The 19,853-nt window shown below is 35.5% G+C and overlaps 1 pseudogene; it reads right to left on the minus strand.

The window, feature by feature from the left end:
* Positions 1-5,998: 5,998 nt before the first annotated feature.
* On the minus strand, positions 5,999-6,310 carry LOC122453762 (annotated as a pseudogene).
* Between the last annotated feature and the right edge of the window lie 13,543 nt (positions 6,311-19,853).

Raw genomic sequence — 19,853 nt, forward strand, 5'->3', positions numbered from 1 at the left:
TTAATGACCCAGATAATCACAATGGTGTGATCACTCACCAAGAGCCAGACACCTTGGAATGTGAAGTCAAGTGGGCCTTAGGAAGTATCACTACAAACAAACCTAGCGGAGGTGATGGAATTCCAGCTGAGGTATTTCAAATCCTAAAAGATGATGCTGTGACAGCAAATTTGGAAAACGCAGCAGTGGCCACAGGACTGGAAAAGTTGTTTTCATTCCAATCCCAAAGAAAGGCAATGCCAAAGAATGTTCAAACTACCACACAACTGCACTCATTTCACATGCTAGCAATGTTCAAAATTCTCCAAACTAGGCTTCAACAGTATGGATGTGACAGTTGGACCATAAAGAAAGCTGAGTGCCAAAGAATTGACGCTTTTGAACTGTGGTGTTGGAGAAGACTCTGGAGAGTCCTTTGGACTGCAAGGAGATCAAACCAGTTAATCCTAAAGGAAATCAGTCCTGAATATTGACTGGAAGGACTGATGCCGAAGCTCCAACAGTTTGGCCACCTCATGTGAAGAACTGACTCATTGGAAAAGACCCTGATGCTGGGAGGAGAAGGGGAGGACAGAGAATGAGATGTTTGGATGGCATCACCAGCATGATGGACATGAGTTTGAGCAAGCTTCAGGAGTTGGTGACAGACAGGGAAGCCTGGTGTGCTGCAGTCCATGGGGTCTCAAAGAGTCAGACACAACTGAGTGACTGAACTCAATTTAACTGACAGATCAACTGGAGAAATGGCATCTTAATATTCAGACTTGTAATTTATGACATAGTTTATCTATTTATAAATAGATAATATATATTTATATCTATATATTTAGACATTTAATTTCTTTCAGTTTTCAATGTATAGGCCTTACACATAGTTCTTTAAAATTATTAGGTATACTTTATTGTTATTTAGTTGCTCAGTCATGTCCAACTCTTTGTGACCCCATGGCCTATAGCCCGCTAAGCTCCTCCGTCCATGGGATTTCCTAGGCAAGAACACTGGAGTGGGTTGCCACTTCCTTCTCCAGGGAATCTTCCCAACCCAGGAATTGAACCAGCATCTCCAGCATTGCAGGCACATTTTTTACCACTAGCCACCAGGGAGGAGAAGGAAATGGGCTGCCGTCTATGGGGTCGCACAGAGTCGGACACGGCTGAAGTGACTTAGCAGCAGCAGCAGCCACCAGGGAAGCCATTATATCATGTTTTGGAGGGTTGCAGATGTATTATTTTACAATTTTATTTTTTAACTATTTATTACTAAACATGTATAAGAACATATTACAATCTCTTCAAGGGATCTGATCCCCTATTGTAATTATTATTTCATTTTCTGTGATTCACTTTTAGATAATTCCAAATGATCTTCTTATAAGTTAATAATCCTTTAATGTGTGTGTCCAGTCTACTTTTAAGCCAATCAAATGAATACTGATTTATTTTAATTCCAGAATTTACATTTTTTAGTTTTCTTTCTATGCTTAAATTCTTCACCTTTATACCACTCTTTTCCTCTAAATTTTTGTTAATAATATCTATTTTTTGTTAATTCCTATAGCTGTGTCATCTATGGTTTTTTTCCCTTTTTACTTAAATTACAGTATTCTGCTACTTTGCACATCTTTTAGATGCTTGTGTATGCACTGTACTTTAGGTATAAAATAGCAGTAGAGATTCAAGTGGACAAAAATCCTTCCATAAAGGACTTGCTTTGTTATGCAGCTAGGAACTTTAGTTTAGGTAATTTGTGTTCTTGTTCTCCACAGTAAGATCAAGCCCTGCTTTCCAAAGGTGCTTTGAAATTTAATCAAACGTGAATTAAGCAACTTCTTTTTATTTTCTAACCAGCCTTCAATTTTCTAGGACCCCTAGAAATTCTTTATGTGGAGAATTGGTAAGCAGTCAGTTGATGTGCAGTAGTAAAATCTCAGACAATCTCCTTTCTCCTTTACATTTTTTGCCTATAATGGTCTTATTTTCCCATCCAATCATTGCATTGAGACGCAAAGAATGCTGTTCATCTTTGCTCATTGCTGACGGCCTACTATCTTTCTAAAATTATTTTATTTAAACTTCTTTGTGCCCATAGCTCTTTGATGACTTTTAAAAGTGTTTATTTTTAAAGTTTGTCTTTTTTTTTTAATGTTACAGAGTGGTCATTTGCCTTTGTGACTATCCATAACTTAACTAATATCAAAATTTCAACATACATTCTTTTTTTTTTTCAACATACATTCTTTATTGTTATTTCAGTTTAGTCATAGATAGTCACACACAAAAAAGAGCAAAGAGCAGTGTTTCAGATTCCAGAAAGATGTACAGCTGACTTGCTATCTACTGGGACTTTGTATGGGGACAAAAGAGGAAAGGTAATTCTGACAAAGAGAGACACATGTTTACCTTATGTCCCAGAAGATTTAACCTTCACCTTTCTTCACTATGCTCTATGCTAAAAAAAAAAAAAGATTCATAATTTCATCAAGGAGCTCCCTTACCCATTTAATACCAGTTGGGTTCAGTCACTAGGCCAGAGGCACTGGTGAGGAAGGGGAGAGGGGCACACCTGAGCTTTCTGAGATACTTGCAGTGTTCTCTTTTGGTTGATCCAGTGGTGGTTCCAAAAGTATATATAAATATATGCAAACCTTAATTAGTCTGAAAACCTAATATTTATGCACTTCATTGTATATAGGCTCTATCTCAATTAAAATATATTTAAATGTATCTACAACAAACATTCTACTTAATAGTTAACTATTGAGATATCCTCATGAGATGAAAAACTAAATGAAGATGTCCACTATCTCTGCCTCTACCCAACATTTTAGCATTGCAAAAAGTCCTCTCTTCTACCATATTGCAAGGGGGAAAAATAAGAAAATGCGTAAGGTTTAGAAAAAAATAACAAATTGGTCATAATTAAAGTATGACACTATATATGTAGAGAATTCAAAATATTATTTTAAAAGAATTGAAAAAAGAACTTAACAAGGTCTCTAGATATGACAATACATAAACAAACATATATTACTATGTAGTAACAGATAAAATTATAAACCCATGTTTCCTTAAAAATGACATCATTTTCATTAGTGTCAAGAATGATTATATATCACAGAGTAAAACTGAAGCTAAGACATACACACAGAAAAATTACAAAACATTTTTGAGATTAATTAAAAGTGGCCTGTTTATGTAAATGGAGCTTTATTAATCATAATTCTGAGAAGTGTAAAGATACCAATTATCTCCAAATTGATCTATAAATTAAATAAAATCTCTCAGTGTGTGTGCGCGTGTGTGTGCGTGTGTGTAGCACAAGCTGGTTCTTAAATATATATAAGAAAGCAATGGACCAAGAATAAGCAAGATAAATCTATAGAAGAAAAACAAAGTTGGAAGAATTTTATTACCAGATATCAAAACTAACTACAAAGTTACCCCAATTAAGACCATGTGGTGTTGGTGCAAGACAGGCCAATAAATCAAAGGAATAAAATAGAGAAATAGAGAACACACATAAAAAGACTCTTTCTATATGTATGGTCACTTGATTTACACAAAATTGACTCTGTAATACAGTGTGGGAAGAATCATCATTTCAATAACTGAGGCTGAGTCAACTGGATATCCATATAGAAAAATATTTAATCTTGACACGTACCTCACACCATATGCAAAAATCAATTCCAGAAGGACTATAAATTTAAATGTAATAGATAAAGCAATAAAACTTCTGAAAGAAGATATATTAGAATACCTTAATAAGCTTGCAATTGGCAAAGATTTCTTATACTGGACATAAAAACATAACCATGAAATGAAAGACTGATGGATGAACTACATTAAATTTTAAAGTATCTATTCATCAAAAGATACCATTACAGAGATACCATTACAAGATACCAAAACATAAAGCAAGAAGTAGAAGATATATATGTACTAGAATATATGAAAAACTATTATGAGTCAATAAAAGGAAGACAAGACATTAGGAAAATAAACAAAAGACCTGAAGAAAGCAATTGGCAAAAGAGAATATTCAAATGGCCAGCAAATGAAAAAGTGCTAAATTTCATCAGTCCTCAGCATATTGCAATTAAATCACAACTAGATATTTGCCAAAACTACACATTTGCCAAATGGCTAAAATAAAAAGATAAGATTAGGTAATGGTAAGAAAGCGGCACAATAGAAACCTTCATATACTACAACTGGGATTGTAAATTAGTACAACTTTAGATAAACTTTGTAGCTGTTTACCCTTAGGTGGAATAAATGCACATCCTATGACCCACTGATTCCGTTTATATGTAGGTGTGGACCTATGTTCACCAAAAGATATGTAGAAGAATGTGTAACTGTACCATTGGTAATAACCCTAAACTGGAAACAGCTCAAATGTTCAATTATGGATTGGATAAAGTGTGGACATACAATCAAGTTATCACACAATGAGAAAGGTGCAAATATTTTTACATCTGAGCCTATGTAATGTCCAGCTATAAAGTACTGCTAATCCTCTGTGTCTTAAACTTTGTGGTACGCACTTACGATCTGTACACCATCAGTATATGTGTGTGTGTGTGTGTGTGTGTGTGTGAATTATTAAAAGTTTACTGAAAAAGAACCAAATATACCTTTACAAGTTTCCAGGAATCTATTTCTCAGAAAATCATGTAATAGAAATTAAATCACCAGTGCATAACGACATATATGTTATTGTTGTTTAGTCTCTAAGTTGTGTCCAACACTTTTGCAACCCCATGGACTGTAGCCTGCCAGGCTCCTCTGTCCATGGGATTTCCCAGGCAAGAATACTGGAGTGGTTGCCATTTCCTCCTCCAGGGGATCTTCCCAACCCATGAATCAAACCCACATCTCCTGCATTGGCAGGTGGGTTCTTTACCACTGAGCCACCAGGGAAGCCCAACAACATATATAATAATGTTAACTGCAGCATTTTTAATAGAAAAAAGAGAGGTAAAAGCCCTTCAATAAGGAATTTTGATATATGTAATGATATGTGCACATAATGGAATATTATATAACTATTAAAGAATTAGAATTATCACTTAACTTGGAAGTATTTCTATGAGATAGCAAGTGAATAAAGCAAAGTGTGATAAAATAAGAAAAGGTTTTAGAGGGTTAAATGTTTTTTTGACAATTAAGTTTGAGAAAGTTTATGATCATCAGAATTTATATACATGATCACAATCAAAACAAAGAGATTAACCAAAGAATAAGACTTTCTTAGCCCTCTGAAAACAATAAATTACAATTTCTGTTCAAATGTTATTCCTATGCTATATTCATTTTGATCTCATTTCCATTTTATACTCTGGCATTTCTTTTCTGAATACAGCTTACATATAATATTATGTGTTAACTCCCTAGTCTTAATACCACAAAGTCACCTGTTTTACCATGGGTATATTTTTATCATTTAGAGTAGGATATGCTTGTTAATAAGCCAGCTATACTCCAGTAACTTTGTGAATGCAAAAACATTGAGAAGTAAGAACAAATAATGGAGTTATTATTTCATGGATCCTCATTCAAGTTCAGGAAAATTACTTTCAAGAAAGCTGCAATTCTGCCAAATATATTCTATGTTTAAACAGAAACTGAAAGAAAAGTGAAATTACTGGACGCCTTTGACAGTTCACTAGACATTGTGTGCTTTCAATAGTTCTACACTGTTAACGCTTGATAATCAAGAGTAAATTAATAAGGCTAATATTTTAAAATGTATACTTTAATTAAGGTACAAAGTATATAAATAATCAGGTAAGCTTATAGAGAAGCTGACCAAGATACATAAACTAGGAGATATGTGTCCATCTAAATTTTCTATACTCCATCTCTTTTTTTCTTTTTACAGGATATTTATTAAAGTTGTTTAATATACAATTTTTCATTTGTCATTCTGGAAGTCCTTTTTTAGAAAAACTCTTCTTTGTCTGATGACAAACAGCAGCCACATTGTCAGTGATTATTCTGGACCTCCATGTTGGATAAAGTCAATTTCTTCTTGAGACACAAGTTTCCTTCTGTATTTCTGAGGTAAAGATTTTATTATCTCTGCAGTGTCTGGTGGACCTTGATGCATCAGTCAGTCTGGCGATTTACTTCCCTTAGAATGCTGTGAAATTGAGGAAGTATGAGATGGCAGTCCTGCTGATCTTAGAACCTCTGATACATTTGGCTTAGAATCGTCTCTTCTGTCAGGGAAACGTATTAATGGAGTATGTGGCTTGACTACCTAAACGACCCTGCTGGCAGACGCCATCTTGCTGCCCATCATGATCCCCGAGAAGGGGCAGCTTCCCAGGATTAAATTTTTATGAAATCATCCAAACTTCTACATGCATGAATGTATATAATTATGTATTTTATATTCATATACAATTTTATGCATTATTGTGAAGTCATGGAGACACTTTGAAGAGGGCCTACATTTTTAGACAGGAAGAAGGACTGATACATGAGGAGAGATGAGAATAAGATTAGACACATTTACATTTTTTAAAAAACCTTAATAATATAACCAAATTTATTTGTTTTTGTTACAATGAATAAACAGATGTGTAAACTTAAGGTGAACAATAGAAAGTGAAAACATTAAAGACTTAAAGGAAAGAAGACTAAAAATTAGACAAAAGGAAATTTATAGGCCAAGTTTGACCACAGACATTTTTAAAATATTAGCATACCAAACTCAAACATTTACTTTAAAAAATATGTCATAACTCTATCAGGTGTTCCAAAGAATAAAATGATGCTAAACATTTATAAACAAATTTATAGATGTAACTTTCCATATTTGGATATTAAAGAAATAAACAATCTATTAGCTCAAAATATATTAAAAACATTTGATTAACTTCAAAGCTCATTAATAATAACTACTGCTAGCTAACTAATAATAAATGGGAACCCCCTTAGCCTGAATCATCCACACAAGTTATCACTGCTAACAGAGATATCAGAAATACTCTTCTGAAAACCAGCAGTACATCAAGGATGCACAGTATGACTGCTACTATTCAATATTATTTTAAAGGTCATATCCCAAGTGGTAAGACAAGACAAATAATGGGAAGAAATGGTCATTATTCAAAATGACAGAACTGTCAATATGTAAAGGCTAATATCCAAAAGCAAGCTATAATTAAAAAAGAGAAGAAAGATTTTTCCTGACATAAAACTTATGTCAAAATATATACCTTTGAGATAGCTATAGGAGGTTGTTTACTGCTTTGCTATGATAGAGTCATAACTTCAGGAAGACAATAAAGCTTCACAGGTCATTATAATCTGGAATGTCTCTGTCTTTTCTAGTTTATCTAGGACATGGGGCAGCCACAACTGCCATTGTTACATAAATGGCATTACATAAGCAGAACATGACTCAGGTTTGAATTTAGTAACAAGGAACAGAGGCAGGATAATAGAGGCAAGGAGGAAGTTGCTACAGAAACAGAAAAGAGAGGACCCCAAAAGTTATGTGGATCTTGTTTGAGGAAAAAGATGAGTGGGGGACATATCTGATCTGAGATACCTATAGGATCAGCAGGCCAAGATCTTTAGACCTGCATCCCTGCAAAAGGGGAATCTACCATTTTTTAGGGTAAGAAAAGAGGGTTGTCTTCTCCTATTTCCAAATTCCACTGGATTAAAATCTCTCTATGCTCCTTTAGATTAACCAAAAATAAGTGCAATTTTCATACTATTTAAGTTTACCCAAGTCTTTTAATATATTTATAAAAATATTATTTTCATGATCAAATCAGTTTTATTTTTATAACTAAAACATTTATCTACTAGTTCCAATGAAACTGTACTTATAGTTCTGCTACCTCTCATCTGAAATACTCAATATGTTTATTTGAATAACTAATAAATATATAGAGAGGATTCTACTTTTTTCTAACCTTGATTTTATTTTCCACCTGAATATTCTTATTCTTCTCCCTCTTTTATGGCAAATATTACTGTTTTATATGATCTTATGTGTATTTATTAAAAAGCAGAGACATTACTTTACCAACAAAGGTCCATCTGGTCAAGGCTATGGTTTTTCCAGTAGTCATGTATGGATGTGAGGGTTGGACTGTGAAGAAAGCTGAGCACCGAAAAATTGATGCTTTTGAAGTGTGGTGTTGGAGAAGACTCTTGAGAGTCCCTTGGACTGCAAGGAGATCCAACCAGTCCATCCTGAAGGAGATCAGTCCTGGGTGTTCATTGGAAGGACTGATGCTGAAGCTGAAACTCCAGTACTTTGGCCACCTCATGTGAAGAATTGCCTCATTGGAAAAGACCCTGATGCTGGGAGGGACTGGGGGCAGGAGGAGAAGGGGATGACAGAGGATGAGATGGCTGGATGGCATCACTGATTTGATGGGCATGAGTTTGAGTAAACTCCGGGAGTTGATGATGGACAGGGAGGCCTGGCATGCTGCGATTCATGGGGTCGCAAAGAGTCGGACACGACTGAGCAACTGAACTGAACTGAACTGATGTGTATTTAATCTACTTTTCAACCTACTTTATATTTATATAGAAGAAAATAATTGGCCTCTTCCATCTTTATTTATTACTTTTTCTTGGATATTCATTTAAGACACTGAGATACATCATAGATTTTTCCATAGCAAATTCTACTTTCTTATATTATTTTCTTGGATCAAGATAACTTGCCACCAATACACTTATCCAAATTTATCCTTTTAAATAACATGTATTTTCCTAGCTCATCTTGAATGCTTTTATCACAGCAATAACTCTGCATTATCTTATGGTATTTAAAATGACTTGATATGTATAACTGGTATACAAGATATATTTCAGTGTCCAAAGAATCAGTATTCATTAAAGTGTGGATACTAAAATCTCTGTAAATTGTTATTCTCTTTCTTAATTTTAAGATTATAAAATACTGTAGTCTCAATAGGAAAGAATTCAGCATGACAATTATTCTACTTCTATTTTAATACTGAGTAATTTATTTTTCTCTGTCAGGTAGAACGTATTTACATAACTGGATCAAAATTAGAACAAGATTAATACTATGCTCTATCTGTGTTCATATCCTAATTGCACATTCTAAAAATTCAATTTCCATTTGCAGTTGGTTTGAAAAAATAAAACTCTTCCTGCCACTTGGATGATTGAATCCTTCAGTGATTACAGTTAGAATGCCTTTCATATATTTACTCTCCAGCTCACGATGATCCCTTTTTGGAGGGAACTGCCCTCTGATCCACAGGCACGAGAGCCCAGGAGTCAGGCCACCTAAACTTTGGTTCCATACCCAAGTTTCCATACAAGCTCTCCTATTTAAGTGTTGTATGAACTTGAACAATGATCTTAGTTTCAGTGAGTCTTAGTTTCCTTTTTCCAAATAGAAGATGATAATTATAATACTTCCTCATTGAATTGCCGAGTGGATTAAATAATAAATATAACACTAATTCTCCAATGTAACTAAGTAATATTAATACAAGTACCACTTTGTAAGAAAGTATCTGACATATGATTATTATTTTATATAAATCCATGATCCTTTTCCCCTTCTTCTTCCCAGAATGGAATGAATCTGACCAGGGATGATACCTATCTCACGCTGAGGTCGCAGATGATCTCCTGGGAATATGGACTTAATACTGAGAGATCTGGTTAGTTTCTGTTAATAAGTTGAATTGGAACAAGTGAACCTAGAAGCTGAGGTTATGGCTATGCTCAGCTTTGTTACTGTTGTTGAGGCTCAGCTGTAGCTATTTGCTGACTTCAAGTTTTAGGGAAAACTTAGGGCTTCTTATATTCACTGTTTACATTTCTCCTTCACTTGATTTTTCTTTCAACAAAACAGACTTCGGTAATACAGTAAGGTTACATCTCTTGATTGTAAAGAAGATTTTCAATATTCTCAGAATGTTAAGGTGACTGGGTTGATCCATTCAACATCTGTTCTGCTATCAACATAATTTTAGTTTTGAACTGTGGGCAGCAGAGAAGAAAATCAGATAGAATGCTGAGCTGTGCACTCGAGGCAGACCCACCTCAAAGCGACCTCCATCCTGAACACATCCTTAAATACAGGCACAGAATGGCTTCTCTTTGACTTAAAACAGTGGATCTCAGATATTTAGCTATTTTGTCCATTAAAATAAAGAGATCGATTCTACCCCAGATGTTCTCATGTCACCATCTGTATCACCATCTTTGCATAAAATAATTATGCTCACATCAAAAGAATTAGGAAAGATCTTTACCTTAGAATTACTTCAAGTCCTTTCAATGAAATATTTAACTTTATGAAAAATTTCTCTACATTTTCCTTTTTTTCCTTATTTCATTATCAGTTGGTGCCAAAGCCCTGGTCTGATGGTAATTTTCATTCTGCACTTTTACTACTTGCCAGTTCAAAGCATTATATTTATTATGTATCTTTCTCTCTCATCCACTAAGTGTTATTCTCCTGAGGGGGAAAAAAATTGTTGCTCTTATTTATTGTTATAATCCCCATCATACCCAGGCAGCCCCTTGTACATGTCTGATATAGTCAGTACTCAGTAATAAGTTGCTAAAGATTGTGCCATGCATGTGATCCAGGAGAAGCTGATTTAAAAAAAAATAGTGCATGGTTGAGTGAGAATAAAATTTGGGCAAACCAAGACTTTTTTACCTAAAATGTCCCAATCTTTACTGTAGAGACTACCACTTAGCTACACACTTAAAACAAAGTCTCATTTCACCAATTATCTTTGCTTTATGGATGCAGTGATTACCTAGGGGATATCTTGAGGGCCATCCCTAATTACTTAGTTTTCCTTTTTAAAGGCTTTCCTATTTTTCTAGTTTAAACAATTTCAACAGCTCTGGGGTAGACAATAATAACTGTCTTAGAAATAAATTATAGGCTAAAGGCATTGTCGAGCCATTTGCATTTAAGACTCATTTACTGAAATTATCAGGCTGGGTTATAACAGATTGTGTCTGAGGCACCTGCTGCTTAAGACTTTCAAAAGCTATTTTGACTTAGAAATGATTTCTAACATAACAGGAATCTTTTACTACTAACAATGTGAACTGAGGATAAACTTACTAGTTCTGTTAACCTGTTATCAAAGATAAAGTTCTTGTACCTAAGACTTTTGTTGTTGTTCAGTCGTTCACTCAAGTCCAACTCTTTGCAACCCCATGGACTGCAGGAAGCCAGGCTTCTCTGTACTTCACCATCTTCCGGAGTTTGCTCAAATTCAGTGTCCATTGAATCGGTGATGTCATCCAACCATCTCATCCTCGGTCATCCCCTTCTCCTCCTGCCTTCAACTCTCCTAGCCTCAGTATCTTTTCCAATGAGTCAGCTCTTTGCATCAGATGGCCAAACTATTGGAGTTTCAGCATCAGTCCTTCCAATGAATATTCAGGGTTGATTTCCTTTAGGATTGATTGGTTTGATTTCCTTGCTGTCCAAGGGACTCTCAAAAGTTTTCTCTAGCACCACAGTTCAAAAGCATCAATTCTTAGGCACTCAACCTTCTTTATGGTCCAACTGTCACATCTGTACATGATTACTGGAAAATCCTTAGCTTTGACTACATGGAGTGAGGTATTTAACGCAGCAGAAAGAACCACATACTTTTGCCTTCCTGCAGAAGGGACAGTATATGACAGAAAGGTGGAGTTCTGCTCCTACCACTCCTAATTCCCAAACTGGGCAACTCTCTGGTTTGACAAAGAATTAGTCTTAGGAGCTGCAGTTCTTCATGCAGCTGACCTCTGAGGCTGTCATAAACTGAGACAGCCTCGTTCTTTTCTGGGCAAGCAGAGACTCTTATCAAAAGTCATAGTTTTTACATGCTTTGAACACACACTCCAATTCTATCTCCAACACCTTAAATGTTTCCCACAGGCATATATTTCAAGCAACAGATCCAACACAGGTAGTCTTGCACCAGCTCCAAAGAAATACTCTCACATAATGAAATCAATTGAATTAATCTCACTTGACCACTCAATTACCGCCAATACACATGTTAAATCATCACTTCAAGGTAATTTGTTTTATAATTACTTGGCATAGTAAAAATTAATCACTTGAAAACATTACAAAGTAGGTTTCATTTTTTGCCAGACAGAAAAAGTGTTTTGCAAGCATATCTCCCACTGCCAACCCAGCCCCACTGAGCATGCTCACTATGGTCTAGTATACAAATATTCTATTGCCTGGGTTCCCTCAGCTCTGTGTTTTCTTAAGTCTTCATTAATTCACTTCATTGTTTAACTCTTCAAATAGCAAACCCCTATTCATCATTCTGCCCTCAGCCTTAAAGGTGTTTCTTTGGAGAAAATTTCCACAATTCTAAGGTTAGGTTAAGTACTTCAGTTATGTGAAAATGCTCTCATTTTAATTACAAGATAACTTATTTGTTTGCTGCTTCTGTCACAATATTAAAACTTCATGTGACTAGGGGCTTTGCCCCTGCTACTTTTAGCTCAACAACTACCACAGAGGTAGTGGCAGGAGCCCCATACACTTCTGTAAAATGACATCTAGAATATCGTGACAGCAATGAAACTTCCAGGCTCATCCTTAAAGAACAGTAGTAGCTATGTCAGATTTTATGATTATCATTGTGGAGCAATGAAGAAGATGGTCGTAACCCAAATTTCCCTGAGCAACTCATCATTAAATCAAAGGTTTGTAGATTCCTTTCTGGACAGGCACACATGCTACTCAACTGGGAAAAAAATAGCAAATCTTAATAAATTCTCAACTGTGGAAATAAACATATGCATTCCTAGCGAATTTTGGAAATATCTGAAGAGGAAGAATCTTTCCAAGTCTATGTGTTCCTATAAGTCTAATAGATGGTAGCAGTGAGCATAGAACTTTAGGGAAATCCAGGTAAAGGTGACCTTATTCAGTATATTTGTCTGCTAGGATTGCCATAACAAAATATCACAGTCACAGGCTGAGTATATGAAACAACACAAATTTACTTTTCTCATATTTTTGGATTCTGGAAGTCCAAGATCAAGGTGTGAAAAGAGTAGGTTTCTCCTGAGCCCTCTCTCCTGGCTTCCAGATGGCCAGCTTCTCACTGTGTGCTCACATGACCATTTCTCTGAGCATGTGCACTCCTGATGTCTCTTCCTCTTAGATGGATACTAATCGTATTGAATTAAGGTGTCTTAAGACATCAAGACATCATTTCATCTTAATTAATTCCTTATAGGCTCAATTTCCAAATATAGTCACGGTGAGGGGCTAAGGATTCTTCTAAACATGAATTTAGGAGGGACACAATCCAGCCTATAGTATCTAATAAATTTCATGATTCTTGGATATCATAGGTATCTGCCCTGTCAAAGGAATAATCTTTAATGGTGCTGTATTTTGTCATGTATGAAATAAACCATACAAAGATTATTAGATAATATATATTTATGCATATAATGATCATTATACTTATGATTCTGAAAAGAATTTAAAGTTTGCATTTTGCTGTTAAGATTACATGGTCAAGAGATGGAATCAAGATGGTGAGACAGCGTGAAAAGATGCTCAATGTCACTAATTATTAGAGAAATGCAAATCAAAACTATAATGACTAGAATGGTCAGGATGGTCATCATCAAAAAGTTTATAAACAATAAATACTGAATAGGTTGTGGAGAAAAAGGAATCCTCCTACACTGTTGGTGGGATAACCAACAGTGTGTGTAAACTAGCACAACTACTACGGAGAACTGGATGGAGACTACTTAAAAAGCTAAAAATAGAGCTATCAATGTTACCCAACAATCCCACTCCTGGGCATATATCCAGAGAAAAATTTGAAAGATACATGCACTCCAATATTCACTGAAGCACTATTCATAATACCCAAGACATGGAAGCAGCTTAAATGTCAATCGACAGAGGAATGGATAAAGAAAATGTAGTACACATATAAATGGAATATTACTCAGCCATCAAAACAAATGAATAACACCATTTGCAGCAATATGGATAGACCTAGAAATTACCATACTCAGTGAAGTTAGAAAAAGACTAATATCATACGATATCACTTATATGTGGAACTTTAAAAAATGATACAAATGAACTTATTTATAAAACAGAAACATACTCACAGACTTCAAAAACAAACTTATGGGTATCCCAACAAACTTATGGTTACCAAAGGGGAAGGGTGTTGTGGGGGAAAGATAAATTAGCAGGAGTTTAGGGTTAACATATACACACTGCTATATATAAAATAATCAACAATGACCTACTGTGTAGCACAGGGAACTCTACTCAATATCCTATAATAATCTACAAGGGAAAAGAATCTGAAAAAGAATTGACACGTGTATGTATAAAACTGAGGGGCTTCCCTGGAGGCTCAGCAATAAGGAACCTGCCTGCAATGCAGGAGATGAAGGTTTGATACCTGGGTGGAGCCTGGTGGGCTACAGTCCATGAGGTTGCAAGAGTAGGATACAATTTTCTGACCAAACCATCATCACCACCATGTATAACTAACCCGTTTTCTGTATACTCGGAACTAATAACAATATTGTAAATCAACTACACTCTAATATACAAAATTTTTTTAAAAGATGGTGAAGTAGGAAGATCCTAAGATCACCTCCTCCCATAAACACACAAAAATCACAGCAATATATAGAGCAACGCACTCTGAGAACAACCTAAAGAGTAGCAGGATATCTCTTCTACAATTAAGGATACAAAGCGGGGGGGGAAATACATTGAGATAGATAGGGAAAGCAGAGACAACATCCTGTCAGGACTAAACCCCAGTGTGGTTACCTACAAACAGGAAGGGATATCACAACTATAGGGGTCCTCCCTAAGAAGCAAGGAGTTTGAGCCCTCACATCAAACACTCGAGGTCTGAGGATAGGCACCTCAGAAGAGGAAGATAAGTCCCCATAACTGGCTTTGAAATCCAATGGGACTGCAGTCTAGGAGAGCCAGAGGGCTGTTCTATATTGGAGTCTGCTCTTAAAGAGCCCATGTACAAACTCACTCCAAGTCCCAGTGCAGAAACACCTGGAAACAAAAAAAACAATACAACTCAAAAATGAGCAGAAGACCTAACTAGACATTTCTCCAGAGAAGAAATAGAGATGGTCAATAGGCACAGGAAAATATGCCCAACATCACTAATTATTGTAGAAATGTAAATCAAAACTACAACATGGTTCATTAGTATCATTTCTTTTTAGATGCCACATATAAGGGATGACATACAAATGAATTTACTTACAAAACAGAAACAGGTTTCCTAGTAGCTCAGCTGGTAAAGAATCCACCTGCAATGTGGAGACTCTGGTTCGATTCCTGGGTTGGGAAGATCCCTGGAGAAAGAATAGATTCCAGTATTCTTGGGCTTCTGTGGTGGCTCAAACAGTAAAGAATCCGACTGCAATGCAGGAGGCCTGGGTTTGATCCCTGGGTCAGGAAGATCCCCTGAAGGAGAGCATGGCAACCCATTCCAGTATTCTTAAGCTTGGAGAATCCCCATGGACAGAGGAGCCTGGCAGGCTGCAGTCCAGTTCATGGGATTGCAAAGAGTTGGGCATGACTGAGCGACTAAACACAGTGCAAAACAGAAACAGACTCACGGACTTACAGAACAAACTTAAGCTTGGCCATGGGAAGGATGGCGGAAAGGGAAAGTCGGGGAGTTAGGGATGGACATGTACACACTGCTATATTGAAAATGGATGGATAGCCAACAAGGACCTCCTGTGCAGCACATGGAACTCTGCTCAATATTATGTAGCAGCCCAGATGGGAGGGAAGTTTTGGGGAGAATTGATACATGTATATGTATGGCTGAGTCCCTTTGCTCTTCACCTAAAACTATCACAACATTGCTAATTGCCTATGCCCCAAAGCAAAGTAAAAAGTTAAAAGAAATGACAATGAGGTACCACCTCACACCAGTTAGAATGGCCATCATTAAAAAGCTTACAAAGAACAAATGCTGGAGATGGTGTGGAGAGAAGGGAACCCTCCTACATTGTTGGTGGGAATGCAAGTTGGTGCAGTCACTGTGGAAGATGGCACAGCGGTTCCTGGGCAGATATCTGAACAAAACTAAAATTCAAAAAAAATATGTGCACCCCAGTGTTCATAGCAACATCATTCACAACATCCAATGCATGGAAACAACCTAAATATCCATCAACAGAGGAAAGGATAAAGAAGACATGGGACATATGCACATGGAATACTACTCACAGCCACACACAAGAGTGAAATAATACCATATGCATTAGTTGCAACATGGATGCAACTAGAGATCATACTAAGTGAAATCAGCCTGAAAGAGAAAGACAAATGCTGCCATATGGTATCTCTTATATGTGCTAAAATATGAACAAATGAACCTATGTACGAAATAGAAAGAGACTTCCAGACATAGAGAACAGACTTGTGGTTGCCAAGTGGTGGGGGTGGGGAGGGGTGAACTGGGAGTTAGGGGTTAGTAGATGCAAGCTATTATATAGAGAACAGATGAACAATAAGGTCCTACTTTATAGAACAAGGAACTATTGTCAATATCCTGAGATAAACCATGATGGAAAAAATATAAAAAGAATATATGTGTAACTGAATCACTTTGATGTATAACAGAAATTGAAAGTGAAACTAAAGTTGCTCAATCGTGTTCCACTCTGCAACCTCAAGGACTATAGAGTGAGTCCATGTATATCCTCCAGGCCAGAATACTGGAGTGGGTAGCCTTTCCCTTCTCCAGGGCATCTTCCCAACCCAGGGATCAAACCCAGGTCTCTCACATTGCAGGTGGATTCTTTACCAGCTGAGCCACAAGGGAAGCCCAAGAGTACTGGAGTAGGTAGCCTATCCCTTCTCCAGCAGATCTTCTTGATCCAGGAATCAAACTGGTGTCTCCTGTAATGTAGGTGGATTCTTTACCAACTGAGCTATCAGGGAAGGCCTGCAGAAATTAACACATTGTAAATCAACTGTATACACACACACACGCACGCACACATGTACACATATTGTGGCTGAATGTATTTTAAAAATGAGACTCACGTATAGGTCTCTTAGAAGAGACTCACTTCAGATCTAAGATCACACCAAGACTGAAACGAAAGGACAGGAAAAGATGTTTAATGCAAAGGGAAACAAAAATAAAACTGGGATAGCAATACTTTTATCAGACAAAATAGACTTTAAAACAAAGACTAGAACAAAGAGCATTACATGTGATAAAAGAGCCAATCCAAGAAGAAAACATATTTGTAAGTGTGTGTTTGTATATGTATATATACATAATACATCCAACATAGAAGCACCTAAATGTATAAGGCAAGTATTAACACACCGAAAGAGAAGAATAGACACCAATACAAGAGTAGTTGGGGACTTTAATACATGGATAAGTAATCCAGAGAGATCAATAAGGAAATACTGGGCTTAAATGACACCATTAAACTAGATTACCTATCAGATATCTATAAAACATTCTACCCCAAAATGGCAGAATACACATTTTTATCAAGTCCACATAGAACATTCTGCAGGAATGATCATGTGCCAGCCCACAAAACAAATCTTAGTAAATTTTAAGAAGACTACTGACATTATACTAGTTATATTTTCTGACTACAGCAGTAAGCCAGAAATGAATTATAGGAAAAAGAAACTGGAAAAATATAAATGTGTGGAGATTAAACAACATACATTGAAAACCAATGTGTCAATAAATAAATCAAGGAGAAAATTCAAAAATAGATGGAAACAAGTGAAAATGAAAACCTAACATTCCAAAATCAGTGGGATTCAGGGACCGCAGTTCTAACAGGGAAGTTTGTAGTAATACAGGCCTATCTCAAGAAACAAGATAAATCTCAAATAAATAACTAAACTTTTAATCTAAAGGAACTAGGAAAAGAAGAAAAAACAAAACTTAAAATAGTAAAAGAAAAATTATCAGAACAGAAAAAAATGAAATCAAGTCTAAAAAAAAAAATAGAAAAGATCAGTGAAACTAAGATCTTGTTCTTTGTAGAGACAAAATAGACAAATCTTTAATCAGACTCAAGAAAAAAGAGAAGGTTCAAATAAATGAAATCAGAAATAAAAGAATTTACAATCAATATCACCAAAATACAAACATTCATTCAATTATAATAAAAAAAATTGGATAGCCCTTCTAGAAGAAATAGATACATTCCTGGAAACATACACTCTTCTAAGACTGAATTGAGAAGAAATAAAAAATCTGAATAGACTAATCATCAATAATAAAATTGATTCAGTGACCAGGAAACTCCCAACAAATAAGCCATGATCAGGAAGCTTCACTGGCGAATTCTACCAAACATTTGAAGAAAAGCTAATACCTATTTTTCTCAAATTATTTCAAAAAATTGAAGAGGAAGGGAAGCTTCTGAATGTATTCTACAAGATCTGCCTTAATGTAGTACCAAAACCAAACAAAGACACTATAAAAGAAGAAAACTGTACTCTAATATCTCATATAAACGTGGATGCAATAATTCTCAACAAAATATTAGCAAACTGAATGTAACAATGCATTAAAAGGACCGTATACCATGATCATGTGGGATTTATTCCAGGTATATATGGATGATTCAATATCCAGAAATCAACCAACATGATATACCACATCAACAAAATGAAGGATAAACGTAACAAAATTCAACACTCATTTATGGTAAAACAAACAAACAAACAAAAAAAGTCTCTCAAAACAAAGTGGGTATAGAGGCAAAATACTTCAATATAATAAAGGCTATATATGGCAAACCAATAGTTAACATCATATTCAGAGGTAAAAATTGAAAGCTTTACCTCTAATATCAGGAACAAGACAAGAATGCCCACTCATCACTTTTATTCAATACAGTATTAGAAGTCCAGTAATAGCAATCAAACAAGAAAAAGAAATAAAAGGCATTTAAATTGGAAGGGAAGAAGTAAAACTGTCAGCCATTTTCAAATGACATGATACACATATATAGAAAATCCCAAAACTCTAAGAATAAATGAATTTAGTGAGGTTGCAGGATACAAAATAAATATGAAGAAATTTGCTGTATTTCTATAAACTAAAAATGAACTATCAGAATAATAAATTAAGAAATCTATCCCATTTACAATTGCATGAGAAAGAACAAAATGCGTTAAGAGTGAATGTAACCAGGTAGGTGAGAGATGTGAACTTTGAAAACTACAAGATATTAAAGAAATTAAAGATTACACAAATAAATAGAAAGATATAATGTGCTCATGGATTAGATGAATTAATATTGTTAAAATGTTCATACTAGCTGAAGCAATGCACTGTTTCAATGCAACTCCTATCAAAGTACCCATGCTATCTTTCACAGAATGAAAACAAGATAGTCTTAAAATTTATGTTGAACTATAAAAGACTGAAAAGTTAATGCAATCTTGAGAAAGAAGAACAGTATTTCAAACTATACTACCAAGATATAGTAATCAAAGTGCTATGGTACTGGCAGAAAAAGAGACATAGATCAACGAAAGAGAATAGAGAGACCAGAAAGAAACCCAGGCTTATATGGTCAATTCTTGATGGCAAAGGAGGCAAGAATATACCGTGAGGAAAGATGGTCCCTTTAATAAACAACTTTGGGAAAACTGGACAGCTACATGTAAAAAAAAAAAAGAAAGAAAGAAAGAAACAGTTTTTCTATACTGTGTGCAAAAATAAACTTAAATGGATTAAAGACTCAAACAGAAGATCTGAAACCATACAATTCCTAAAGGAAACACAGGCAGCATGTTCTTTGATATCATT

This window comes from Cervus canadensis, chromosome 15, assembly GCF_019320065.1.
Source record: "Cervus canadensis isolate Bull #8, Minnesota chromosome 15, ASM1932006v1, whole genome shotgun sequence".
Taxonomy (NCBI): domain Eukaryota; kingdom Metazoa; phylum Chordata; class Mammalia; order Artiodactyla; family Cervidae; genus Cervus; species Cervus canadensis.